Below are 22,601 nucleotides of genomic sequence, written 5' to 3'. Positions count from 1 at the left end.
GCTGCTCCAAGCTTCACTTTAGATGTGAATGCATAGTAGTAATAATAAGGGTAAAAATATCTTTCTAGAGATATACAATTATTGTTAGACTCTAAATATAACCAGGTTTTTCAGAATGTCATTGAGTCTGGGGCTCGGGGGGTCATTGAAATTCAGAGTCAAAACCACAGATGATGGTTTTTGATTTTATGCATCCTGAAGCAAATAATCACTTATCTGGGTCTATTGGGATTGTTAAAATATATTCTCACCTAAAAAAACCCTTATTAAAATTTTTTAAAAAAATCTTCTTATTAAATGCTCACTCTTTGCTAGATATTATGTTGGTCCTGGGTATAGAAACATCATATTTCCTGTCTTCAGAGAGTTTGTAGTCTGCTAGAGGAGACAGATTTATAGACAGTCACTATAGAATGTGGTCAGTGCGTCACCAAGTATTATAAGGCATAACTAGAGAGATTCATAGACCATAGTCAGGTGAAGTGACAGATAGGAATGACTTCTAAGAGAAAGTGACCTGCAGGAGATTATTCAGAGATGAAAACCTTAAGAAAAAAGAATAATTTTTCTTCACAAAGAGTTGAAGGAGAAAACCATTAATCTTAATTATTTGGTTAGTTAGGACCAAAAATGATGTGAATAGGAAATCTGTGCAGGACGAAGAGCCATTGAAATAAACATAGTAGAGTTCCTGATGACCAAAGTGACCACTTATTTGGGTAGTTTGGCTCACGAAGAAGAGATTGCAAAGATAGCCAGAGGGCAGGTATCAAACTCACACTTTGATAAAAAGTGACATGATATGGAGCAGTGCTCCCTCCTTTCTCTTCTGTGTCTTCATGGATCCCTGTGCTTCTTCCCATCAAAACATTTATCATGGTTCACCACAGAGACCCTTTTAATAACACTATCTCCTCCTATAAGCTTTTGAGGGCAGTGGCCATGTCTCATTTGATTATACACCCATTTTTGCTATTATGGCACCATGCATGTATGTGATACACATGTTTGTTGCCTGAATATTATCATCAATAGATCTGGAGGACATTTTTGTGGTCAGAAATCAACAGGAGACAGCTGTTGGAGGTCAGTGCTGACAAGTCTGCAAAGGCCAGACAAGATGGGACTCATGACAGATGGGAAACCACCTTCTCTTACAATGGACTTTATTTTGATATGTTACTTATTTTTCTGTGTAGAAGTTTATGTGGGGTTTTAGCACATAGTTTCAAATAAAAATATTTTACACATTATATTTTTCTTGGCTGAATGGTGTAAGCAACTTTGAATAATAATCAAAAGCATAAGAAATTAAGACCAAAGTGTGCCTTTGGTCTTAATTTCTTATGACCAAAAAAGATCTTGGCATTTTAACCCTTCCTTAGAAGGGTCTGCTTTTAACCATCACACAAGATGAAGCCAATGCACAGAGAGCTACAAACACAGCAGGCTGTGTGCCGAGAGCTGTAGTTTCAGAGAATGATTTGAGCTTGTTCCATGGAAGGAGAGAAAAACAGACTGGCTACATGGTTCAGTAGCATCTACAGGATTCCGGGACAAAATATCAGTTGCGTAAAACATGGTCACATGTGTTCCATTGTCTTCATCTTAGTCCAGTAGTTCTGTGCATTGGGGATCAGAGGCATCATTTTGAGAGACAGGGTAGCATAAGTTTGGAGTTGAAAAGTGTCCTAGTTCAGTTCTGTCATTTATTTCCTGGATGATGGGGAAAAGCTCCATCTTGCCAGCAATCAGTTCCCTTTCCTGTAAAATTAGAGATATCAGGAATTCTTAGGGGCCTCACATATGCTATGTATCTAAACAGCTGATGTATGGGAACATCCAAACAGCATCATCTTTGAATGCACTTACTAGAAATACACAAAGCTCTCCCCACTGTACAGAGTCCTTGAATTTGCTCTGTCCTGGCCTGAAACTCTCTCTCCTCACTCCCAGCATATCCAGCTCTTTGCAAGACTGACTCTTTCTCTTAGTCAATTCTCTCTCTCTTTAGTTTTCTTCTATTTCTTTAAAAAATGTTTTTTTTTAAGTTCCAGTATAGTTAACCTACAGTGTTATATTAGTTTCATCTGTACAATTTAGTGATTTAACGCTTCCATATATTACCTGGTACTCATTATTACAAGTACATTCCTTAATCCTCATGATTTATTTAACCCCCCCCTCCACTGCCCTCTGGTAACCATCAGTTTGTTCTCTGTAGTTAAGAGTCTGTTTTTTGTTTGTCTCTTTTTTCTTTGTTCATTTGTCTCTCTCTCTTAAATTCCACATGAGTGAAATAATATGGTATTTGTCTTTCTCTGACTGACATGTCGCTTAGCATAATACACTCTAGCTCCATCCATGTCATTGCAAATGGTAAGATTTCATTCTTGTTTATGACTGAATAGTATTTCATTGTGTATATATACTACTCCCCCCCCCCCCTTTTTTTACCCATTCTTCTGTCAATGGACAGTGGGGCTGCTTCCATATCTTGGCTATTGTAAGTGATGCTGCTATAAACATCAGAGAGCTTGTATCCCTTTAAATTAGTGTTTTTGTATTCTTTGGGTATACTCATTAGTAGAATTACTGGATCATATGGTAGCTCTATTTTTAATTTTGGGGGGGAACTTCTATACGGTTTTCCACAGTGACTGCACCAGTTTGCATTCCCACTAACTGTATGAGGGTTCTCCTTTTCCCACATCCTCACCACACCTGTTGTTTCTTGTGTTGTTGATTGCAACCATTCTGACAGGTGTGAGGTGATATCTCATTGTGGTTTTGACTTGCATTTCCCTGTTGCATTTCTCATCTCAAGGATCATCTCTTAAGAGAAGGTTTCCTTACCCTCTTGGCTCGGTTTGTAGGGCTTGTCACATTGAGCTTTTCAGTTTCTGCACAACAATTTCTCCCACCACTTGAAATAATTTTGATTATGTATGTGCTTACCATTTATTGTCTCTCTTATCTTGGTAGAATATAGGGTGCTTGACAATAAGAATCTTGTTTGTCATCTTCACCATGGTATTCCTAAACCCTAGAAAAGTACTGGCACATAGGTGGCACTCCATTAATATCTTTTAAATGAATGAGTAGATGAATTTAATTGACATTTTTCCTACTAACTTCTTTGAATTTTTTATACATTTCAATTTATGGTATTATTCTTTTCCATTTCTTCACTTGCAGAAAAACCTCAGCAGATAATATGCACAATTTAGAATGCTTTGGGTAAAGATAATAAACATGCCCCATTTCTACTTGTGAGTATTGCCTCACTGAAAAGATACAGCCAAGAAGATAAAGAGGAAGAAACAAAAGGAAAGTCCATGTGTACTTAATATTTACCAGTGTAGTAAATTTTTCCAATAGAAAAAGAAAAGACAAAGTTAGCTTAATTGGATCCAGTCTTTTTGAGTTCCCCTTTTCTGTTTTTCTCTGAAGAAAACAAAGTAGGAGAAGGGACCTGGCCAAATGATGACTTAGACTTAAATTTAGTCAAATACTTCTGGGGGTGCCAAGTCAAGAGGTTGCTCAAATTTATTTCTCTTTCTTTCACTGAGGTGTATTTCCAGCCCAGGCACATGAACTAGAATGGAAGACTAATCAGTTACAAAGAAAAAAAATACATTTGGTGTCTGCCTCTGTTAGCTGGAAAAATAATTGAAAGCATGAGTGTTGTGTGGTTTCTCTAAAACTTCAAAAGTGTACATAATCACAGAAAGGAGAATGCCATCTGTTTGTTGTTAGGGTCACGTTTTATTTTCCTGCTTATATTCTTAATATATTCAGCAAACTTAGCTTTCCATAAAAACAATTAATTATTATTTATGCTAGGTTTAGACTAGTGATGAGTTTACTCTTTTCCCCCTTTCCATTAGTAGTAGAATGGTGTTAGGTAATAGATTAGAACCACTTGGCAATTAATCACAGTCACCTACTCTTAGAAAGTGCTCACTGGCCAACACGATCAGTAGAAACACTAACTCAGAAAACAAAGAGTCCATCTTTTGTGCATCAAATATCACGTTGGCAGGTTTGCAAAGCTTGGTAACAGTAAGTTTTGTTCTGTAACATATAAGGGGTGCATTGTCAAATAGAATTTATAGGCCATTTGCCTTCAGCAGCCTTCTGACTTAGCATGTGTGGAATTGCTGATGTTTAGCAGCAAAGGCATAGAGTAGACAACGCAGAACTTCAGAAGGTGGGTGTAGACCCAGGGAAGAGCAAAGACTTTCCCACAGCAGTGTTGTTATGTAGTGATGGACCTGGACTCAGATCCCGGTTCTGATTCCTAGCCCGGGGGCTGCTCGATGGCCCTGTGAGTATTCTGTATATGTCAGTGTCTGTCATTCTTTGCTAGAATGGATGCAGCTCATATTAACCCATGAGTGGCTTCCCATGCAAATGCCACAAACGTGTATTTAGGGCAGACTCTATTCTTGGCTCATGTTAGGTAAACTGTCCCACAGTTTCCACATAGTATTTATTCCATAGGCTAGTTGTTTTACTACTTTACTTTACTACTTTGAGGATATATCAAGCTCAGCTGAAAAATTTCTCATTATTTGTGAACTTCATTATTGTGAACTTCATTTTGTCAATTGTATGTCACATGAGAATCCATTATTAGATACCAGGGCTATCTAGTTATTAGACTAATTATTAGATAGCCCTGGTATCTAATAGTAATCCATTATTAGATACCAGGGCTATAAAAGAAGTTTAAAACTGAAAACAAAATGCAACAAAAAAACTCCAAAAACAGAAACAATACAGAAAACAAAACTTGCCTTTATTAAAGACCTTCCAGATGCGTTAAACAGAAGAAATAGGAAGAATAATACTGATTAAAAATGCCTCCTCTTGGGCAGCCTGGGTGGCTCAGTGGTTTAGTGCCACCTTCAGCCCAGGGCCTGATCCTGGAGCCCTGGGATCGAGTCCCGCATTGGGCTCCCTGCGTGGAGCCTGCTTCTCCCTCTGCCTGTGTCTCTGCCTCTCTCTCTCTCTCTCTCTCTCTTTCTCTCTTTGTGTCTCTCATGAATAAATAAATAAAATCTTAAAAAAAAAAAAGGCCTCCTCTCAGACACTGTCTTTTTTGTTTGAAGTTTCCTCCCACTTTTTAGGTCATCCTCTGTTTTACAGTCTGCTTCCTCATTTCCCTCTGCTGCTTTTTTGTGTTGGGGTTCCTTGGGGCTCTAAATTCTCTGTTCTTTCCCTGGATTATGTCACCTGATCCTGCAGCTTCTGTTCTCATCCGCAGCAGGACTTGTTAGCCTAGGGTCCATGGATAGATTTCAGGGGCCGGTAACTCCTCTAAAGTTATGTGCAATGCTGGTGTCTGTGTCCATAGCTTTTCTCAGGTTTGCAAGGTGAGCCAGATCTCACAGCTCTGTGATGTGGCTGATTCCCAGGTTTGCATCTTTCCTGAGTGTCAGGTGCCAAGTCTGATCTCACCCAGGGCCCCATCACTTGGGGATCTCATGGCTGCTTAAAGCCTCACAGTGCTTATCACCATTTCCTGTCCCCTAATACCTTCCCACCCCTAGGTTTGTCTCTTCCTTTTGTTTTTCCTGTCATAATAAGTGGTATCATCATCCACCAGGTTGTCCAAGCCAGATACCAAAGGGGATTTTTCAGATCCTTCCCTTTCTCTCTCTCCACATATCCAATCTAAGTTCTGTGGGTTCTTTCTCTTAAAATGTCTCTCAAGTCCCTACCCTCCAAATCCACTGCCACTGCCACTGCCACTACTACTGCCACTGCCTCTGCCTCTCCCAGCTGCCAGCATCGTTTATCTGATGCAGCAGCTTCCTGGCTGGTCTTCCTCCAGTTTATATTCAATCTGTTCTCTATATTAAGGCCAGAGTGCATTTTCTAAAATTAAATATGATCATGTGATCCTATCATTGCCCTGCTTAAATCCATAGTGGATTCTGTGAGCTCCTGAGTTGAACACCACAATGACTACATAGCTTTGCATAAACTATTTCACTCTCTCCAGTATCATAACTTGCTATAGCCTCTCATTTTTTTGTTAGGTACTTCCTACACCTCCTCAAACCTGCTATGCTCTTTCCCATCTCCTGTTCTTGAAATGTGCTTCCAGCCCTCTTTTGCCAACATTCCCCCACTCCTCTCACCCCCTCCATGTCACCACCTCTCTTCTCCCTCCTCTTCTCACTCACCGGGTTAACTGCCAGTCATCCTTCAATTCTGACTTGCTCATGGAGGGCTGATCGAATTTTCTCAACCAGGTAAAATTTCCCTGTCATCTGCTCCCACAACACCTTCCCTTTCTTGACATCCAGAGTTTATTATACTGTGGTGATTTGCTTGCCCCTCCTCCTCCAAGGACCACAAGCCTAGTGAGTGCAGGGCTCACATCTGTCACGTTTCTATTGTATTCCTAGTATCTAGGATGAGGCTCAGCGCCCTGTAGATGTTCTGTAAATACTTAATGAATGAAAAGACAGTTTGTACAGGACAGTGAAGAATAGTTAGAAGTTTGAGAGGAAGTCTCACCCTTGTTGCAGGTGTTGCCCAGTGAGTAGGACTTGAGCATGGTCCTGAAAAGCAAATAAGATGTTGCCTACGTAAGATGAGAAAGAGCAGAAAACATGGGAAGGAAAAAATAGTATTAAATTCTGGGAAAAGTGTTTGAGCTGATACAGAAATGAGAAGATAAAGATGTGATCAGTGGGAATGATGGCTGGAATAGACCCTGGGATAGACCTTCCCCAGTGAGACCAGTCTGGCTCATGAGTGGTTCATGGTTTTAGCCAGCACTGGTGGTGTTTGGCTAAAATGGTTGATGTTGGGTAAGAACAGATGGTGAACAGCCTTGGATGCCAGGGTGAAGAAGGAACCTACTGAAGGAGTTAGAGCAGGGGAGTGGCATGTGATGCAAGTGATGTAGCATTGGACAGTAGCAATGTTTCTAATACCTCAGCCATTAGTGAATATCTTTGGAATTTTAAAAAAATATCTGAATATCACTTTTAATATATAATCATATTTTTCTTTAAATGATTTTTTCTATTTTAGTGGTTTATTTTAATAGGAAATTGCATTACTACTTGCATATGAAAAATAAATACCACTTACCATTAATTTAAATAAACATAAAAAATAAATGCAGTGAAAATGTGGTAAATTCTGGGTAGATACTGTTTTCTGCCCGTTTGTAAACCTGAAGTCTGTTCTTTGTTTATTATATATAGAGATAAACAAGTATTAAAAAGCTGATAAAGATCCTTAACCAAACAAATCTCTATGTAGCCATAACAATGGGAAGAAGATTAAAAAGAGAGTAAGTATGTTTCTCACTACAGGATTAGATGGTTTTTAGTTCCATATATGGTGCCACATAAAATCACCTCCTTGCCCCTCACTTTGGGCAGCAGTGTAAAGTAGGGGCCTGCAAACTTTTTCCATAACTATTTTAGGATCTGCAAATTATTAGTTCTGCTGTCATAGCATGAGACAAATAACAGACAAAACATAGTTGAATAGGTGTGGCTGTGTCCCTATAAAATTTTATCTCTGAAAACAGGTTTGGCCTGTGGGACATAATTTGCTGACTTTTGGTCTATATTGGTGGTACATAAATCTATGGTGTGATAGCAATTACTTGTGTTATGCTGAATTGTGTCCCCTCAAAAATATGTGTCAAAGTCCTAACTTCTATTTTCAGAAGGTGACCTTATTTGAAAATAGGTTCTTTACAGACATAATCATGTTAAAATGAGGTTACTATGGTGGGCCTTAACCCAATATGACTGCTTTCTTTATAAAAAGGGGAAGTTTTGTCACAGGGACAAGACATACACAGAGGAAAGATAATGTGAAGATATGGGGAGAGGATGGCCAACTAAAAGCCAAGGAGCACCAGCAGCTACCAAAAGCTAGGAGAGAGGCCTGGAATGGACCTTTTCCCAATGCCTTTAGAGGGAGCATGGCCTTGCAGACAACTTAATCAGACTTCTAGCCTCTAGAACTGTAAACTATTACATGTCTAACATTCTAAGCCATGCAGTTTGTGATATTTCATTACGCTAGTTTAGGAAACTAATGCAGCATATGTGTGTCTATGTGCATGTGTGTTCTAATATAAATTTTGGAGCCTTACCTAAGGCCTACTAAATAAGAATATTAATGTGTGGGGACTAGACATAGGCTTTAAAATTAAAAAATAAAAGCATAATAGGTTGATTCTAAGCCCATAGTTGGTTTGGAATCACTGGTCTTTCTGGTAAAGCAGAGGAGGCAGAGATTAGGCTTAGCCACCCTAAGGGGGATTAACTCTAATAATCCATGTGGGAGGCAATGGAGGGCTGGATTGGGATATGGGTAGCTGGACTAGAAAGGAAGATGCTTCGATTGGTCTGGTGCTAAGAGGCACACAGTAAGCGTTTGGGGAATTGGGATTGGACATGAAACAGATGCATATTATCCATCCCAGAGGAAATTCACTACGGAGAGTGAAGCAAAGGCATGTGTTCTGTGTTAGAGACAGATGCTTCAGGATCATCCCCACATGTTACATGAAACTCAGCAAGTTATTAGAGGGAGAGCAGATAGAGAGAGGCGGTAAAGATGGTGGCTTAGTGCCATAGTTAGATGGTGAAGGGAAGAGAAAGATCTAATGCAGGAGATGGAACAGAGATGGACTTGCAGGTGAGATGAGAAGTAGTTATTAGAGCAAAGTTTCAAGAGAAAGGGAAATCAGAGTCAAATCTTTTTCTATTTATTTTTTATTTTATTATTTTTAAATTTTAGATCAAGTGAGTTAATATATAGTAAATCATTGGTTTCAGTAGCAGAATTTAGTGATTCATACTCACGTATAACATCACCCCCCAAAACGCCCCCTTTAATCCCCATCCCCCACTTAGCCCATCCCCCTACCCACCTGCTTTCCCACAACCCTGTTTATTCTCTTAACTATAGAGTCTCTTATGGTTTGCCTCCATCTCTGTTTTTATCTTATTTTATTTTTCTTTCCCTTCCCCGATGCAGAGTCATATCTTATAGAGAGATCAAAGGAAGCGAATGTAAGTAAGCACTAGATTTGGGACTCATGCTGCCTTTCTAGCTTTAAGAAGCCACTTTCAGTAGGGTGTGGAGCAGAGTCAGATTTGCAGACACTAAAAAGTTTTGTTGTAAAAGGACAGGGAAAATAGAAGAAAGAAATATTGCCAGATATATATATATTTTTTCCTCCAACATGGGAGATCTCTGCCTATTTGAAGATATAAAGGAAGAAACCAGTGAGGACATACTAAAAATACTAAGAGCCTTCCAAGGGAGCATGACCCTGCCAGCACCTCTGATCTTGTCAGAAGTGGGTTCCCCTTCACATAGGACATGCGGCTGGGGGTTGATAATATGTTTTTCCTTATTATCCTTATTATTTCTGTTGTTCCTTATTCCCAATTTCTGTTTTTCCATGTAGATTAGCAGCCCTTCCTTCCTGTCAGTTAAGATCTAGTTTATTAAATATTGTTCTAATAGTTTAGAGTCTTTCAATTCTTTAGGAATGCTTCTAATCATTGCTTTTTATAATCCAGGCACTAAGACATTTCTAAAGGTTCTGAGGTATTTATAAGTATTTATATATTTTTTATGTATAAATATTCATAATTTAGGGAAAATGTTATTTATATTAATTTATGTCTCTACTAGTTTATCTTTCAACCTATCTAATGCATATTCCATCTATTTCTAAAGAATAGTTTGAGGGGCACCTGAGTAGCTCAGTGGTTGTGTCTGCCTTTGGCTCAGCGCATGATCCTGGGGTCCTGTCCTGGGATTGAGTCCCACACTGGGCAACCTGCAGGGAGCCTGCTTCTCCCTCTGCCTATGTCTCTGCCTCTCTCTGTGTCTCTCATGAATAAATAAATAAAATCTTGAAAAAATAAAGAATAATTTGAGTTAGCTATTATATAATGATTACACATTATGAATGGTTACAAATAATTATATAGTTTACTCAGAACAGCCTACAAATTAAAACTAGAAAATGAAAAATTCATCGCGTTGGTCAAAAAAAATGTACAGCAAGAGATTCTGATAAAAAACCCATCTTTGACAAGGGAAAGAATGACTCAGACAGGTTTTCCTCTCGACTGATGGGATGGGGTTATCTAATTTTACCAGTTGCAGATAAGACTGAGCCAGCTGAAGCTTAGGCCAGAAGAGATGAGGTGTACTGCACAAGTCTATGGGCCTGATTATGACATCAGTGACTGGCTTCAGATTTTACATATATGGTGATGGAGGAAAAAGGGATTTTGGCTAACTTTTTCAGCATCTATTCCAGTATCAACACAAAGTAAAAAAGCCAAAAAAAAAAAAAATTGAAGTCTGAAAGACTAACACAAAATGGATAGGATTGAAGAGGACAGAGGATGCAGAGCCTGAACACTAAGAATTCACTAGTGACCTGCTGGGTAGCATGTGGATTTTAATGTCACTTCAGGGCAATAAAAATGAAATGTCCACCATCTTAAAGGGTTGGGACTTCTAATAGAATAAGCATTTGATTAATGAAACAACATGTTCTATAAAGAACAAGGGATCATAAAAAGCTGGTTTTTAACAGCCTAAGTACCTTTTGCAGCTTGAAGTCTTTTATCACCTTGTAAATCACCCCTGGAAAGGAATAATCAAAGTGAGACAAGGCCGACTTCCATTACCAGCCTGTCCACCTTGGGACCTTGGCTCTAGTTTCTCAAGCATATTGTCTTTGCTAACACTCTGTGGTACCTTGCCTTTATTATGGGAAAAAGAGGATTGGGGCATTGTAGCGGTACTTCTTTTAGTAAATGTCTGAGAACAAATATTCCCCCTCAGGAAGCGCCTTCCTTTCCCTTGATGTCTCTGTTCTGAAGTCAGGTATGTCTGTGTTGGCAGAAATTAACAACCGTGGGCATAGCCAATTAGGGCACACAAATCTTATGGCTTAAAACAACAAACATTAATTTTTCCCAAGTTGGTGTGTGGGTTGGGTTCAGTGGAGTTGGGTTCTGTTCCATTTGCCTTTCATTTTCAAGGTCCAGGTGGAAGGGCAATGGCGTGAGGGCATACTTTCCTCATGGTATAGGGAAGGAGCCTGGGAAGGTGAGTCAAACCTCATGAGCTCATTTGTAGGCTCTGCTGGATGTGGTATACTGTAAGTCTGCTCATGAGCCATTGGCCAAAGCAAGTCATATGGGTGAGCTCAAAGTCAATGGAGGGAGCAAATGTATTTGTCCACAGTAAGTTTTGGTCAAGATGAGGAGAGAAGGATGAATTTGGATCAAATCATCCCACTGACTATGCAGTAAATTATGCAGGTAGATTGGTTATGTGGGCACTTAATTAGCCTAATTGATGATCCTAATTGATGATCTCTGAGATCAAAGTCGGTATTCTGGTTGGAGGAGATAGATGCTCTGCATATAAGGTATCTCACTAAAATGTCAGGTAAGGACTCTAACTTTCAGAACTGTGTCTCACTTAGATTTACAGCCTTGGCTTCAATTGCATTCTTGGCAAAAGTGTCAGAGACTCTAGGAACTGCGCTGAGTAAGTTATGCACATGATTTCATTGAGTTGTCAAATAATCACAGGAGGTGGTGGCTACTATCCCTGTATTTTTGTGGGAAGGAACTGAAGCTTAGAAGCCAAGTTGCACAAAGGTCATCATGCAGGAAGTCCAGAGCTGGGATTTGAACCCACGTCTATCTGATCTGAAATTACTATGTAACATTGAAAGAATGTCTCAGGCTGAAACTCAGTAAGAAACTGAATTCTAGTTTCGAAAATGTGTATTCATGAATGTATATATACACTTGTGAATTTTTTCCATGTTCATATCTTATACATCAGCAGTGCCACATTAAGAGATTTAGCTTAAGGAGGATGTGTTAGGCATAAAAAAAGAAATTCAAAGAGTGAACATTAAAATAAACTATGGACTTTGTGTGATTATGACAGATCAGTGTAGGTTCATGGATTGTAACAAATATACCACTGCAGTGTGGGATGTGGACAGTGGGTGGAGAGGGCTGTGCATGTGTGGGGACAGGGAGTATACAGGGGCTCTCTGTACTTTCTACTCAATTTTACTGTGAATCTAAAACTGCTCTAAAAAGCACAAAATTTATTAACTAATAAAACAAGTAAGAGAATGCCATTATCCACAGAGAAAAAAATTGCTATTTGTATAAGCACGCTCATGGCATTACTATCTCTCATGGAGAAAAACCTAAAGGATTAAGCACAAGGGATTTGTTAAGTAATTTGATACATATGTAGGCAGCCATAAAATTACTGTTTAGAAAAACTAATGATATTGCAAGTGTACATAGACTATACAATAATATACAGTATAATAGTGTGACCTCAGATTTGTAGAAAGAATACTCAAATATGAATAGTGAATAATTATGAGTCATTTGCCTTTATGTGAGCTAACTCTACACACCCACCAAATTTGTTACTTTGCATTTGTAATTAGAAGCTGTATCCTTCCACCAACCCACACTTCTCCAGAATGACCTTGCAGCTAGACTCACTCAGAAAATCTCACTTTCATCTGTGCCCAGTAGGTACTATAGGACACACTGACCTTTAGCAGCAATGCTTTCTACAGGCCCCAATTTGGAATCTAGGTGAACGGATATACAAGAGGCAAATGGTCTTTTGGGAATAATCCTTGCCCTAGAATGGTGATTATTACTTATTCTGTTTTATAACTTAGACATACTTTAATTATTATAATTATATTATTTTTATCCTTTTGTGATATAACACACATAACATAAAACTTACTATCTTAAGTATTTTTAAGTGTACAATTCAGTGGTATTAAGTGCATTCATTGTTGTGCATCCATCACTAGACATGCTTTATTTTAAAGCTTATTGTTTATGCTGCTTGTAGAAGTAATACATAATCCTCATAGTAAATTTAGAAAACAGAAATTTTCAATGATAAAAATAACCTTATTTGCATCTCTTAGACATATTGTTTTTAAAATTTGGGTTTCTATGCTGTATGTATAGTTATGCATATATTGGTAGTCATGCACGTACATGCTTGTATACATACATGCACACAAACGATGTCTTTCTTAGATTAATGACAGTGGATGTATAATTTTATCAAGTCTTTTACTCCTTAAGGCCCAGTTTTGGTTAAAGCTTAGATGAGGTGACAGGAACATGAGTTCAATTTAGGATGCTGTGGTACTTAGCATAATACTTGTAATTGCTTTTGGTTTTAAATGAGAAACGTCTTTCAAAGACAGACACCAAAGGTCTTTCAAAGACAGAAGCTACTAATTTTGAGACTAAGTAGCTAGTGTATTTGTCAGAAAATGATAAAAAAAATAATAAATCCAAAACAAAATAACAACCACAACCACAAAATCCAGAATACTACACCTTATTTCTGTTTGTGAGGATGGGGAATGTCTTTCTCACAAGTAGTTCTTCTCAAGGCAGAACGGACAAGAAATATAAACTATGACTATTGACTATTTCTCAATGCAAGAAATTTTTCCAGCAGAAAAACAGAGCCTCAGGCTCTGTAATAATAATTGTACTTATGAGAGCTGACATTTACTGAGTGTACACTATGTATATCAAGCATTTCCTACCCAAAACATATTTTGGGGCCATTTTGCTATAATTGACTTCTGCATTTTGTTGATTTCATTTGTTCATTAAGTTGCTTGAAAACATCGCATTGTTCTAGATCTGGTTTTTCTTTTCCTGTTGAAAAAGTATTTTGTAGCCTAATTTAATCTATTTGGCTTTTTTTTTTTTAAATCCATAACCTATTAGATGATCCTAAAGTCATCTAGTTTTTATTATTGTAAATTTTTCTCATGTAAGATGGCAATATTGAGTTCATTTTTACCTCAGGTCTCAAATTATTTTCAATGAGCAATTTAGGACATTATTAGTGTAAAACAAGAATTTAAGTTAGAGTGAGTGGGTAATAACTGATCTCTAGAATGCTTACAAACAGCTATTAAGTTTTGAATACAATGCTGAAAGCTTTGTCGAGCTAATAACAAGTGAATGAATTTATGTAAATATTCTTGAGGCTGACCCATTCACAACTCTTGAGGATGTAAAACTATCATTCAAGCCTCTGAAATTTGGGGAAAATGTTGTCCTATTGTTCAAAATTATAGATCTTTACTTATAAAATACAGACAAAAGGAGATCAAGTGAATTTGACAAAGAATGGAGTCACATTTAATATTGGAATGGAGTTCACATTTAATATTAATTAAAATAAGAACTTTCAAACCCAGATAATGCAATTTTGTTGCTCTTTTGCCACAGAGTTGAATAAAGATTAGAAAATTGTTAAAATTTGAGAGCAAGGATTGTCCTTAATTTATAGATGAGGCACCAGAAGCTCAGAGAGATAAATTGGTTTGTTGAAAATCAACAAAGAGGATGAAGCTCCATTGTCTTCTGATATTCACTAGAAATCATCTGAAGACGTTTTGAACTTTTTTGGAAATATCACTATTCTCTGATATTCGCCCTTATTGAAAATCTCTCTATCTGGAGAACCTATATTAATTCATGGAAATGAGATGGGATCCTGAGAATCAATGTTCCATATAGGAGTTAACTGCATCATGTGCTTCCCTTGCACAGGTAAAAGCCCTCTACAAGGAAATGGGGGTCGGGGGGGGGAAGTATTAAGAAAGAACAAGCACAATTCTCAAGAGAAAGCGAGAGGATCTGTTGCTCTTGCGTAAAGTAAAATGGATTTCATTAGTTACTATATTCACATCGTGAAGAACAGGATCAAAAGAAAATAGCTTCATTTACTGATGGATAATGACCCTTCACTAATCCATATGGTCCTGATTCTCACTGATTGAGCACCATATAATCAATGTGCTATATCACTAGCCACCTCACTTTTTAAACTTGGAAGGAAAGTGAAAGTCATGACTTCAGCCCTCATCGCGTTTCTCCTCATTTTTCTTGTCTTTGATAATGAAAAAGTGCGCAACTTCAAAAAAAAAAAAATGTCTAAAGCGAGTAGCTGAAATCACTGAATATTTTTTAGCTATCTGGTTTCATCCTCTCAGAAGAGAACACATGAGGGATATGGATGTGACTCATATATAATGCTTTCTTTTTTCCTGTTATGTAAACATTCCAAAAAGGGAAACAACATTAAAAATTGAACCCAGGAAAGACGCATTGTTATGAATTATGATTTAGCGGTAAAGTCACTGCAGGAGAAAGAGAACCTGTCTCTCTTACCCTGATGGTACTTGCGATAAAATACAGAAGGATGTGGCACCGCTCTCCTTGATAAATTGAGCGCTAGAAAAGCCATGAATGTGAAATTATCTAGCACATGATAAATCTGCTGTAATAAATAAAAATCCAATAGTCAGGAGAAGTAGGAACTGAGTGAAGTAAACTTTGCTTCAAACTCTGCCCAACTTTGGGCAGGATTCCTGGCTCTCTGAGGACTCTATAATTAGGTTCTTTAGTTCACGATTAGTACCACAAAAACCCTTGCCTGGAAATGAAAAGTCAGGGAGCACGCAAGTTTCACCTTTAAAAGTATGCCCAAAGGATTTGTCAAGATAAATGTGGAGTTAGTTGAAAATTCGTTGTTACTTTCAAATTAACAGCATGGTACAATCTTCCAACTGACACTCTGAGAGGCTGTTATACATAGGCACTAGCTGAGGCTTTTAAATATGCTCTCGATTTGCCTCTGCAGAACCTGCTTTGGCCTTCAGGCAAAAATGAATATCATATTTTAAAATAATTTGCAAAATTCTAGAAAACATCATCAGAAAACCCCAATTCTCCCCTTCATAATTAAGCTTATCAACAAAGATATATTAAATGCCCCCCAGACTAGAAGGTCATTAATGTGTTTATGACGACAAATGGAGAATTTAAATTCATTTAAATTAATTATAATAATTTTTGAACAAACCCCAGGATTCAGGAGTCTGTTCATAATATTTTCTTGTTGAAAATATAACTCTCTTGTAGATTTAATTGAGTAGGAGTTAAATTAAATGATACTCCATCTTGTTATAAAAGGATTTCTGATGCCTGGTTGAATCGATGGAGCAGTACCAAGGGGCTTGACATTTACCTTTGGCTTCCTGAAGGTTGAGTCAGTAAGAATGGCTACGCCGACAGGGAAAGCACACTAGATAGGAGTAAAGGGTCATAAAAGTTCAGCAAGTAAGTAGGAAAAATAAAGCACTGATATGGTATTAAGATAAACTGTATATTTGTTTAAAATTCTGCTCTACATCATGTTCTTCAATGTAGTTATAGAAAAACAAAATATCATTTTTTTTCGTAACTTGATAAATTCCAAATGTTCCTTCTCTGGGTCTCTTTTACTTCCTCCCTAGTTTCCATTGATTTGAATCTCTGGCAATTGACTGCGACAGAAATGAGCACCTGTAGTCATTTCCTTCCATCCCCCTTCTTATCCTTGCTGAATCTGAGCCTGTAGATCTTACTCCCTGCCTCAGTTGTAGGATGCAACAAGGTGAAAAATGTAAGGAAGTCTATCTCCTTTGGTTTTATTTATAAATATTTATGATGTTAGGGAACCAGAGAGAACTCCAGTAAGCAAAGAGAATAAAGCAATTATTTCTTCTCTCTCAACTGCAGGACTAGAAAAGTTGCTCTTTGTGGGATGGAATGAGCTACTGTTTGAATGGTGGCTCTAGGAGACAAGGCTTGCTTTCTGTCTCCCAGGTATAGCTCTAGACTGTCTGCAAGCCCTAAGAAAGTTTTGTGGGGTCTAAGAGCAAGGAGGATATACATATGGAAATAGCCTTAAAAGAGGGGATAGAAAGGAGATGGCTGCAGAGTGAATTTGGGCAGATAGGATCATAAAAGTCATGTAGTTTCTCATAATGGGCAGCATCCTAATGTAAGGTCAGATCCTGGATCTCCATCTATGCATGGAAGTAGTCTATAGATTTAACCATCAGAAGGAGAAATATGGACAAGGATGTGTGGGCAGTGGTAATAAGCTTATATAAATGGGGAGTGGAATTCCCCAACATGGTGAGCATGCATCTGATGCTGGACCAAACAGATGATATTTAAGAGCACATGTTCCCTTATGCCATGGTTCTCTGGAATTTAGATACGATTTCTAGAAAAGAGAGGGAAGAAAATTGACTAATACTAATTTTTCCCTATCCTGATGGAATCAGAAGCTCAAAAAATTTTTGAGATAGAAAATTACTCTTCCCCACATTAGTGTGCAGACTGAGGTTTATTTCTACTACGTATGTTTTGATTTCCAATAAAGACCTTAATTCTAACTATCAATACACTTACCTGATTGTTGATTATTTATATGAGAGGCCACGTTGGACATTGGAAAGAGGTTAGATAAAGTAAGCAGAAGAGAATGTCTAGTCCTGTTCCATTTCTTCTCCTCCCTTGGCCTCAATTTTCTCGTATGCAAAATGAGGGACACGATCTCTGAGTACCCCCCAACTCTCACAATGTGATTCTGTGAGTCGTTACCATCTTATTCACCAGATTGTTGGTTAGTGCTACCAGATTCAATGTTGCATGTAAAAAACCCTATCTAGGAGTATGGCAGTTAGGTGTCCATGAGTATCAATTCCTGTCACCTTGTTAATGGCATTGTCTAAGGACTACTATCAAATTCAAAGGTGTGATTCCTAAGATTTAATTTTCATGAAGTGGCATTATTTTCTTCCTTCTCTGAATTTTGAGTGCACATCCTGTTCTGGAGAAGCCACACAATGGACTGATTTGTCAGTTTATTTGTTCCAAGGACACCTCTTCTGCAATTCTTTTATCTGTGGTTCAAGGGCTTCTCTCTATGCTCTGAGCAGGAGTGGGGGTTCAAGGACTTGGATGATGGCTAAGAAAGTTCGCTTTATCACTGGTGATTCACAAAGAGAAGATTAATAATGGACTCAGAGTGGCACTTGCTTGCCCTGAATTCATTACTGGGCTGAGCCAGGGCTTTTGGAAGTTCTGTTGAGATCAGCCCTGTTCTCCATCGACTGTGCCCTTTATTTGGGACCCAAGCCATTGGCCAGCATACCGTTCCAATAGGAGATGTGAAATGGTGGAAGCAGTGTCCCCTGTGAGCTCAGAGGTAGAGGGAGGTGCCAGATCGTTCCAGAGTCTGAAGTCTCTGGGTCTCCATTTGCAGGTGCCGTTGCATAGATAACGTGTCAACAAGGAGTGTGGGATTTTTACAATCCTGTGTTCCTTCAGGACAGCCTCTGTATGTTTGAACTTTTCCATGTGAAGTATTTCCCAAGGAGACATTATTTTTAATAGGCTGTACCTTTTATGTAACCATATGAGGGGAAGCAGGTTTTTTGTCTTACTTTTTATGTCTTAACCAATATGTCTTTGACAATATCCTATCACCTCTTGTCTAACTGTGATTCTCCATGCCCCTTGATCAACCACCCAATTTTGAAGGCAAAGGCCTTCTCACTGGCCTCTTGATCACCCTACTCTTAACTCATTTCTGGTCTTTACCCATGTGCAGGACCCTGCCCATATGCCTGGGCTAGATAGAGTAGATGTGGGCTTACAAACTACTGTTTTGGTTTGGCTCTTTATTTCTTTGACTCAAAATTCCCCAACTAGGAGTGTCAGCTGGTTTTTCTCAAAGTATGGTCTGCAAATCACCCGCATCATAATAAACCTGGAATTCCTGCTTATCAAATACAACTTTGGAAAATCTCTTGATTCAGAATCTCTGGCAGGAGTTCCCAGAATCTGCACTCTTAGCAAACACCCTTGATACTTCTTATGCACATTAAAGTTTAAGAGACACCACCTACTCATCCCCTTCTACTTTTAAATTTCACTGCTAGAATCCATCTCAGCTTACTTGTGCTTCTCTTTATAGGACAGCCTTTTATTTTTCATGGCCAGAAGCTGTAGGGTCGATTTGCAGAGTAGTTCACATGCCTCACTTCACTAGGCCTGTACCAGTAAGCACATTGCTATAATTTTACCTTATGTACCCAAGCAGTAGCCATGAACTTAACATATCAGAGCATGCAGTTTCTTCCAGTTCTCATCAAAGCACATACATTTGCTTCCATCTCAGTGTGATCTCTGTGACCATAGCACCCCCTCTGTCTTTCCACTTGTCACTTGCTAACATCTAACAGCCCATATGAGGAAAGGATTGTCAACAAGTGTTGGGGCACCACACACTTTTACCTTTTTGAAGGGGTGAGCTGTCTAGTGGTCTGCATCAGTTTGGCTGGTACATTTGCTGGCTAAGTATTTTTCACTGATGATCTAGCTTTAGCATTTCCTAGTTGTGCCGGAAGACCTGATATTGCACTCAGTGGATTCCAATGCCATTTTTGTTTGTGGTCACTGCTGTCTTCCCCATATGGCACTTACATCACTCACTTGCTATTGTTTGTCCTTGGTAGACATCCCAGCCTGTGGGGCCTCTGGTTCTGAGATGCAAATTTAGAGCCTACAATGTTATTGGGAGTGGCTCTTGACACTGTCAGGGCCAGGAGAGGTTATTGACAATCTAGTAAAGTCCTGTCTCAGAAAGACACTTTAAAAAGCATAAGCTAATGTACGTGTGATTACAAAGGAAATGAATTATATCCACATGTATTTATTAAAACATTTTAAAGAATATTGTGATACAGTAATGTATTTGTTTCTTTCCCAATATGTAAAATAAAAGAGAAATAATTGGAATTATATGATTACTATAAATTTGAAGAGCTATGATTATAAATGATACTTTGAGATATCAGTAGCAGCTATACTGTAACACAAAGATATCTGTAATTTACTTTCGAACAAAATTGCGAGTATTGCTAATAGTACTATGGTTTACCACTTAAGTCTATGATTGGAGGAGTTGCTATAAATTTTAGTTAGGTTAAAAAAATAAAAATGCCTTTTCCTATTTATGTATGTGATACCCTAAATGAATCCTACGAACCCTTCATCTAGTTCAGTTTCCCAATTTTACCCAGAAACAAGGCCCTGAGATGTAAAATGAATTACCAAGATCACATAGTTCATTGTTGGCCAAATGAGATTCAATCTTGGATCCCTTTAATCCAGTTCTTTTTTTGCTATGCTTTACTGCTTCTGTTTACTGAATTGTAAGCTGGCCTTTGTGATGATTCTACTTTACGATTCTTCCCTAGTTTTGTTTTGTTTGTGTTTTATTTGATTCTAGCAGTTCCACACAACTCTCCTTCTCTGAGATGCTTTAATTTTGTCAGAGTATTGGTGCTGTATGGATGTCATACCCCCTTTTTTTCTTCCCTAGGATATAATGATAAATTTCCCAATATCTTTTTCATTATTATCTCTCAAGGCACTATGTCCCTATTTATTTAGAGGGAAGTAAACAGAATGATAACGACTAGTTGATATGAAGAATGCTCTTCTTTTGGACAGGATGGATCTGGAGTTTTACCTTTACCTCTGGAGATTGTACCTTAAAATTTGATCAAGATATGAAATCCAGAGAGAGACTCTGCAGAAGAGATCAACCAAATTAATAAAGCTAGATGTACGGAAAAGAAGTAATTTTATCTTGTCTGAGTCCTTGAGATTCTAGACAAGATGTAGAATACACTTTACATAATAGATCTCAATCTCTCAGAGACTCTACTTAGATTGAGTTTTTTTTTTTTCTAGAAGCAGAATAGTTTATGAGGGATCAGTCATATTCTATATCACTTGGCTTTATGTACTTGTATTCTTCCTACTTGGTTTACTGTTTTTGAAAATCTTGAAAATTTCTAGATGGAATTAAAGATAATATTATATGAATCTTCAGATTTCTGTTGTTTAAATATTTTTATCTTCTCAACTAGGCTACGTGCTTTTTGAGGTTAAGAAGCTGGTATTATATATTCTATCTCCTTGCATCTTTCACAGCCCTTATACAGATGTTTGGCTACAAGTATGTGTATACAGTATAATGGAAACAGCATCAGGTTTCTACCCAGATAGAGTATGGATCCCCGCTTTACCTCTTATTTTGGCAAATATTAACCCAGTCATACCTTAGGCAAATTTCCTTACCTAATAATATCTACCTATACAGAGAGTTGTTTAGTGGGATGATACTGTGCAGAAGGTATTTAGGACATTATCTGGCACATAGCAGGGATTTGAATAATATGTGTTTGAATAAAACACTTGCTACTACTACTAGTAGTACTTAATAACCATTTGTTTGATTTGATGCTTCTTACCTGCTAGTGCTCTCTCATACTTAGTACCCATAGAAATTTGTAGCCAAATGAGGTGAAGTATGTGGAGTGGAGCAGAACTGAGCTCATCCATACATTTTAGTAACTATTTGTTGTGGATGTGTCATATCTATTTGTCTTCTTGGTCTTTCAATAAATTGCTCCCATTGAACATGGGCCATGTTTTCTCCTCAGTTTTTACAGCCTTGTTTACTAGTCAGTGAGATTGTTTATAATGCTTTCAAAAAACTAAGAAGAGAAACCATTTCAAAAGGGGGAGAATTATGTTGGTATTTTAGGAAGCTAATATATAACAGTCATTTTTTCCCCCTTCTGGAGTTTATAATATAGTGAGAGAAAAGAAGATAGACGAGACCAAAATTTAAAAACAAGTTATACATGTAAAAAATTCTTATGTTGGGGGATGACTTTAGCTCTATGCTTTAATACTTCTCCTAAATTATTTGCTTTCCAAACCAAACCGAAAACAACTGTAGGCACTCCTCCTTCCCTTGCAGGCAGAGCTTGCCCTGATAAATGGCATCTCCAGGCTTGCGCATCTAGAGAAAAAAGAGAAGAGGTTGTTCTTCTGAGAAAACTCTGTTTCTTCTCCTACACTCAGTAGCGAGACCAGCCATTCCTTTCACAGAGGAAGGCATGCCTGAAAAGTGGCAGAAAAGGGAGGGCTATGCATTCCTGTAGCTGAGTTTTTCCCAAAATGTGGTCCTTGGGCCAAAAATATCAGTATCTTCTGGGGATGTGAGAATGCAGATTCCAAGGCTTCATCCCAGACCTCTGACTGCTGTGTTGGCTCAGTGATCTATGTTTTAACAACCCCCCTGGGCAATTCCGATGCAAGCCTACATTTGAGAACTGTTGTTCAGTGATCTTCAACCCTGGTTGCATGTTAGTATCTCTTGGGAAGATATAAAGACTATCCATGTTTGGGACCCCTTGGCAGAAAAACTTTGTAAGTCAGTCACCCTTAGCATAGAGCCATGGGTCCTGGTATGTTTTGAAAGGTCTTTAGATGATTCTGATGTGCAGCCAGCCCTATGGATACTGCACAGTCTAGCTCATCCCAATCCATATGGAAATAGAGGTCCTGGGAAAAGGCATAATGAACACAGGCTGATTGTGGCTTTGAATTCTCAGTCTTACCATTTGGGTGTTTTCTTTCTTTCCATCTCAGACTTGGTGTTGTAAACATTATGAAATCACCTAGGATGTAGCTCTTGACCACCTCATGGGATCCAGTGACTAAGAGCCTTGTGGAGTGATGAGTCCCTCAGGCATAGGAAACACAATGAGTTGC

The sequence above is a fragment of the Canis aureus genome, chromosome 15, assembly GCF_053574225.1.
Source record: "Canis aureus isolate CA01 chromosome 15, VMU_Caureus_v.1.0, whole genome shotgun sequence".
Lineage (NCBI taxonomy): Eukaryota > Metazoa > Chordata > Mammalia > Carnivora > Canidae > Canis > Canis aureus.
Note: the sequence above shows the minus strand (reverse complement) of the source record.